Here is a 7,122-nt window from a genome sequence, read left to right as displayed (position 1 = left end):
TAATTAGGAGTTTTAATTATGAGATTAAACTAGCTTTCGAACCCGTCCTACGAACAGGTGTCGTTATATTAAATTATTTTTAAAAATATTATCAACTATGCAGAGCTATGAGATAGGAAAATTATATTAATCACTCATTCAAATTTCTTGTGTCACTCTCTATAAAAAGAAAGCATCAAAACTTGATAAAACTCATCTACTTATTTTTGTTGTTAGATTTAATAATAGAAGTTTGATTGAAATTTTGTGAGAATGCCCAATGTGGCGAAGATGATATTAAAGCTACTTGAATAGCAAGATATTCTCAATTATAATAAAATAATTATAATAAACACTACTTAAAATACAAAACTATACTTGTCGAGACATTACATTCTCCCTATATATAATATAACTATGTTTCGGGGTTAGTTCAATGCATTTGCATCAAGTTTTCGATTTTACGTTAATCATTATTTGAAGTTAGTTCAATGTAGTTGCATCTAGTTTCCGATTTCCCATTAATTATTTTTTTAAGGTTAATTCAATGTAGTTGTATCAAGTTTATGATTTCAGATTAATTATTCATTAAGATTAATTCAGTGCAATTGCATATAGTTTTCAATGTTTCGTTAATTACTCTTTGAGATTAGTTCATTGCATTTGCATCCAAGTTCCAATTTCCCGTTAATTACTCTTTGACGTTAGTTCAATACATCTGCATCCAGTTTCTGATTTCCCGTTAATTATTTTTCGAGATTAGTTCGCATCTAGCTTCCAATTTCTGGTTATTTATGCTTTGACGGTAGTTCGATGCAGTTACATCTAGTTTCCGATTTCCAGTTAACTATTCTTTGAGGTTATTTTAATGCATTTGAATCCAGTTTCCGATTTTCTATTAAATATTCATCAAGGAGATTGCATCCAAGTTTTCGATTTTCCGTTAATTATTTTTTAAGGTTTGTTCAATGCAGTTATATCAAATTTATGATTTCCCGTTAATTATTCATTGAGGTTAGTTTAGTGAAGTTGCATCCATTTTTTGATGTTTTGTTAATTAGTCTTTAGATTAGTACATTCACTGCATTTGCATCAAGTTTTCGATTTCTCATTAATAACTTTTTGAGGTTAGTTCAATACATCTGTATCTAGTTTATGATTTCTAATTATTTATGCTTTGAGGTTAGTTCAATGCAATTTCATCCGGTTTCTGATTCTTCTAACTATTCTTTGAGGTTATTTCAATGCGTTTGCACCTAGTTTCTGATTTCCCGCCAATTATTCTATGAGGTTAGTTCAATAAAGTTACATTCGGTTTTTGATTTCCTGTTAATTATTTTTTTAGGTTAGTTCAATGCATTTGCATCTAGTTTCCGATTCTCCGTTAATTATTATTTGAGGTTTGTTTGATGCATTTTTGCATACCGTTTCTGATTTCCCAATAAATATTTTTCAAAGATTTGCATCCAATTTCTAATTTCCCGTTAGTTATTCTCTGACGTTAGTTTAATGCAGTTGCAGCAATTTTCGATTTCTAGTTAATTACTTTTTGAGTTTAGTTTATCGTATATGCATAAAGTTTTCGATTTCCAGTTAATTACTCTTTGAGCTCAGTTAAATGCATTTGAATCTAGTTTTCGATTTCCTTTTAATTATCTAATGTGGTGTGTAATACCAACTTTCTACTAATCCATCTGTAGTGTCCTTAATTGCAAACATGATATAAAAATAAATTATGCTTGATTTTCTATATGGGATCATCAAAGATTATCCAGTTTCCGATTTTCTGTTAATTATTCTTTAAATTATACCTGACTCACTATGTGGGATCTTCAAAGATTATCTATGAACGGGTCCTATCATATTAATTATATATGCAAAACTATTATATACAAATATTGTATTGATCACTCATCCAAATTTCTTATAACATGAAAACCCCACGTACTCTCTATTAAAAAAAATTAACTCACCATTGATAAAATCCTTCAACTTCATTTTGTTATTTAATAATAGAAGTTTGATTGAAGTTTTGTGAGATTGTCTAATAAGACGAAGTTCATATTGAAGCTACTTGAATAGCAAGGTGTTCCAAATCATTAAAAAAAGAAGATAAGATAAACACCGTTTTAAATACAAAACTATACTTATTGAGACATTACCACAACATATAACACAACTATATTTTGAGGTTAGTTCAATACATTTGCATCAAGTTTCTGATTTTCTGTTATTTATTTTTTGAGGTTAGTTCAATGCAGTTGCATCCAGTTTCCGATTTCTTGTTAATTATTCTTTGCAGTTAGTTCAATGCATTTGCATCCAATTTCCAATTTTCTATTAATTGTTCTTCGAGGTCAGTTCAATATATTTGCATCCAATTTCCGATTTCCCGTTAATCATTCTTTGAGATTAGTTTATTACATTTGCATTCAGTTTCCGATTTCTCATTTATTATTCGATGAGGTTGCATTTGCATCTAGTTTCTGATTTCACATTAATTATTGTTTGAGGTTAGTTCAATGAATTTCATCCAGTTTTCGATTTTCCGTTAATTATTTCTCGAGGTTAGTTCAATGTTTTGCATCCAATTTATTTTTTGAAATTAGTTCAGTGTAGTTGCATCCAGTTTCCGATTTACTGTTAATTATTTTTTAAGATCAGTTTCACGCATTTGCATCCTATTTCCAATTTATAGTTAATTTTTTTTAGGTTAGTTCAATACAATTGCATCCAGTTTCCGATTTTCTTTTAATTTAGTTTCTGGGAGTTAGTTCAATGCATTTGCATCCAATTTTCGATTTCCCGACAATTATTTTTTTTATGTTAGTTCGATGTATTTGCATCCAAGTTTTGATTTCTCGTTAATTATTCTTTGAGGTTAGTTTAATGTAGTTGTATCCATATTTCGATTGTCCATTAATTACTTTTTAAGATTAGTTTAATACTTGCATGTGCATCCAATTTTCGATTTTCTGTTAAATATTATTTGAGATTAATTCGATACATTTGTATCTAGTTTTCTATTTCCCGTTAATTGTTGTTTGACGTTAGTTTCATGCAATATTATATATATTATATAATATTTGTCATTATTGGTTTGCCGTTATTTTTTATTTTTTTCATTTTCTATTATATATTTTGTGATGTTATTTTTTGTATAATTTAATTTTCCACATGTAATTTGTTTTGGTTTGGTATATAATTTATTTAAGCCCAACGTCCACTTTAACAAAATCAATAGTTATATAATTTATTTAAGTCAACGTCCGCTTTAATTGAATCTCGTTATTCCGCTAAAATTGGAAATTATAAAATTCAAAAATTTAATTGGAATATGTCATAATTATTGTGGGTGGAATTGTAGTTTTTGAAATCCTTAACTATAACTAAATGTCTAAATCTCACAGTAGATGGCACATCAAATTGATCCAACTTTATTTGTTAGGCCCATATATATAGTACATACAATACAATTTTATTTGTTTTGGGTGTACACCCGTACTGTTACTTATTTTATGATTAGTTTACTTTTTTTTTCCCAATCACATGTGTAGTTAACAAATGCATAAAGTAAATGTTCAAGCAACTCAATTTATTTTGTCTTTTATTTTTTCATAGTTTCATTGTCATTTTCTAGAAAGAAATTTTGTTATGTTGAATTTCACCTGAGATTAGTGTGGAAACTATTCTTTGTCGCGTAAGGGTATTAGGAAAATCGTTTTTGGTTGAAACTATTGTTTTTAGCAATTTAGTTTTTTGTATATATTTTTTTGCCGTAATTAACTATATTGTTTAGGAAAAGTTGGAAACTTTGTGAAACTCTAGATGGGATTGGTCCTTTATTTATATCCTTTTTTTTTTGCCGTAATTAGCTATATAGTCTAGAAAAAACTGGAGTCTATGTGAGTGTTCCAAAAAAAAAAATAGATTGGTGAGAGGTATAACTATAATATATATCTAAGGATCTGGAATTCATTTTTTTTCGTAATTAGTATTAGAGTTTACAAAAAATTGGAGACTCTATGAAGCTTTGAAAAATAGATCTAAGACGGTATAGCTATAATATATATCTAAAGACAAAAAAAAAAAAAAAAAAACCCCTTCGCCTCTTACCTCTTCTTCTTCCTCACATCGTGTTGGTGCCACATTATTTTTTATATAACATTATTTTTTATTTTTTATTTTTGCAGCCAAATGGACGTTTTGAGACACAAACCAAGATCTGTCTTAGCATATCAAATTATCATCCTGAGCATTGGCAGCCATCATGGAGCGGTAAGTTTTATACAATGTGCATTTAATTATTTTCCATCATTTTAAAGATTAAATTGGAGAGACTGTTAATAGTTGACTCTCTTACCATTAAGTTTTTAGTTTTAGGTTCTTCCTTTTAGATGTGATGTTTTACGAACATGGTGTAATTGATAATTTTCTGTTTGTCTTTCCTGTTATCCTTCTGTGTTAAACATAACTGGAGTTGTTGTTTTGATTAATGTATATATGAAATACAAGGATGTTTGAGTTGGATAAAGAGTTCCAATTGAATGAGTATGTTACTGTCTTACCAAAGTTTGACATGTTTTTCATATCATGATCCACCACTTTTAATGGCAATTCGAACAGCCTTAGTTGCATTGATTGCATTCATGCCCACAAATCCAAATGGTGCCTTGGGCTCACTAGATTACAAGAAAGAAGAAAGGCGATGTTTGGTAATTAAATCGCATGGGGCAGCGCCAAAATTTGGAACGTCTGAACACCAAAGACTAATTGATGAGGTATGTTTAAATTCTATACTTGAATCCCCCATAAACATCTTTTATAAGTTGTGACCAGTATGCTTTGAACTTACTAGACTACTTGCAGATTCACCAGTATATGCTGAGCAAAGTGCCCCCAGTTCCTCAACTTGTTGCACAAGAGTCATCTGATGAACACCCAACCAATGCAGAAGGTTAAGCACATGTTGCTCCTCTGGATGGTGATAACATAGCGGCTCCTGATGAACCCCCAAAGCTGAAGACAAGATTGACGTTCGAGAGGTCCATGCCAATGCTGGTCCTCTGAGTGTCAGTTTTCATACAGTGAATGTATCAAGACGTGTCCCAGCAGCAGAGCATGGTGAACAGCCACAAAGGCCAGAGGTCAAAGTTTCAAAATAGTCAGATGATCGGCTGTTCACATGGGCTGCGATAGGGCTCACAGTTGCAAGAAGACCCGGCATATAGTTCATTTTTTGTTGAGCAGATCATCAGGCATGTATCGCACCGCTTGGAATCTCTTGCACTTCGACCAACCAGCCACAGTTCAAAGGTAAGAGCCCTTGACCACCTAATTTATTAAGTTCCTTCACTTCAGTGCATTTCTTTTATTTCTCTACTTACATTGTTTCCCCTAAACTTTTCATGATTATTTCCCTAATTCTTTGCTTATATTGTTGCGTCGAATAGGAATTTAGGCCACTCTTTGTTACATAAAAGGTGTGGATTAGGAATTAATTAAAGAGCTTAATTGTGAAATTAAGGAACCTTTAGGTTAAGTTCTCCAAAGCTTTAATCATGAAAATGAACAAAAGAACCCTTCATTCTCCAGGGGGGGGGGAAGGCACATGATACAACAGTGGCTTTTGCATGTCAATTTCTGATTTCTCTAGAAGGGCTTCATCAATTGTGGTATTTCTTTTTATTTTCAATTCCCAGACAATTGTTTATATCTTCGTACTTATTTTTCTCTCATCAATCAATTCCTCTAAATTAGCCATCTCCTAATCACTTGCAGAGACCATTATATCTTCATCAGTTCTCCTCCTCTCCAGTTGCAAGAAGGAAAACTACATCGGGTATGGTCGCTCTCATATTCTATCATTTTTACCCTTTCTTTTTTTGTTATTGTTTCTATGCAGTCAATTTATTTTGTTGAGGACATTGGAAGCCAAAGCTTGATCATACTGCTTTATGAAACTTTTTTTTTCTCCTCTCATCAATTTTGGGTTAACCTCATGTAGTTTTAACATCACAGATCAAATCAGAGTTTTTAATTAAGTTAAGGTCTATTTGCATATGTAGTTTGATACTAGATATTTGCATTGGCTATTGTTTTAGGACACCGTACCACACCATGCAAAAAACAACTATACCCTACTTTAACTAGACAACAAAAAGTATTATACTGTTTTTTTATCTCTGTTCTTTTTCAAACCACATTTTCTTAGATGTCATTTTCATTTAATTTATGTGCTACTTAAGGGCTTTGGTCAATTTTCATTTCTTTCTTCCTTCGTTTTTTTTTTCTCTTATCATTTTTTTGTGACTCCTCATAGATGTACGCTGGATCGATTGGAAGCGCACACTGCCATAAAAGTCTAGGTGTCTTTTTGAGTATGTTTTTTCTCCCTAGACTTGTTGTGTGTTCAGACAACTTTGTCTGTTAGCGTGTTTTACGGTTGTCATTACCTTTTTCTATTGAGTGCAACATTAAAGGGCACAAGGTTCTTGAAATCGAGGTATATTATAGGCAGTGCAATTTTTTTTTCCCTTGCTTTGTTATTAGTTTCAACATATCAATCCTTTTCATGTGGCATTGATGCCACCAAGGATTCTTTTCTTCTTGGTTGGTGGTTACTACAAATCGGTTTCTTCTGCCTTTTTATTGTTGATGTTTGGTCCTTTGTCTGGTGACACCACATTTTCCTGTTTGTTTTTACCACATTTCTAACTTTGTGGACAAATTTCGTTACATTACGTTTTGATTCTATTAAAACTTTAGGATAACTATGGTTTCTTTCTCTTTACCTTTTAAGTCTAGGTGTCCCTTTGAGTGTGTTTTTTCCCCCTAGATTTGTTGTGCGTTCAAACAACTTTGTCTGTTAGCGTGTTTTACGGTTGTCATTACATTTTTCTGTTTAGTACAGCGTTAAAGGGCACAAGGTTCTTGAAATCGAGGTATACTGTAGACGGTGCAATTTTTTTCCCTTACTTTGTTATTAGTTTGAACAAATCAATCCTTTTCATATGACATTATGCCACCAAGGATTCTTTTCTTCTTGGTTGGTGGTTACTACAAATCGGTTTCTTCTGCCCTTTTTTTGTTGATGCTTGATCCTTCGTATGGTGATACCACATTTTCCTGTTTGTTTTTTAC

At 31.6% G+C, this 7,122-nt stretch overlaps 1 pseudogene; it reads left to right on the top strand.

The window, feature by feature from the left end:
• Positions 1–4,163: 4,163 nt before the first annotated feature.
• Positions 4,164–5,267, top strand: LOC147487245 (ubiquitin-conjugating enzyme E2 32 pseudogene; annotated as a pseudogene).
• The last annotated feature ends 1,855 nt before the right edge of the window (positions 5,268–7,122 follow it).

The sequence above is a fragment of the Coptis chinensis genome, chromosome 7, assembly GCF_015680905.1.
Source record: "Coptis chinensis isolate HL-2020 chromosome 7, ASM1568090v1, whole genome shotgun sequence".
Lineage (NCBI taxonomy): Eukaryota > Viridiplantae > Streptophyta > Magnoliopsida > Ranunculales > Ranunculaceae > Coptis > Coptis chinensis.
The sequence above is the reverse complement of the archived record's forward strand: the minus strand, read 5'-3'. Positions and strand labels throughout refer to the sequence as shown.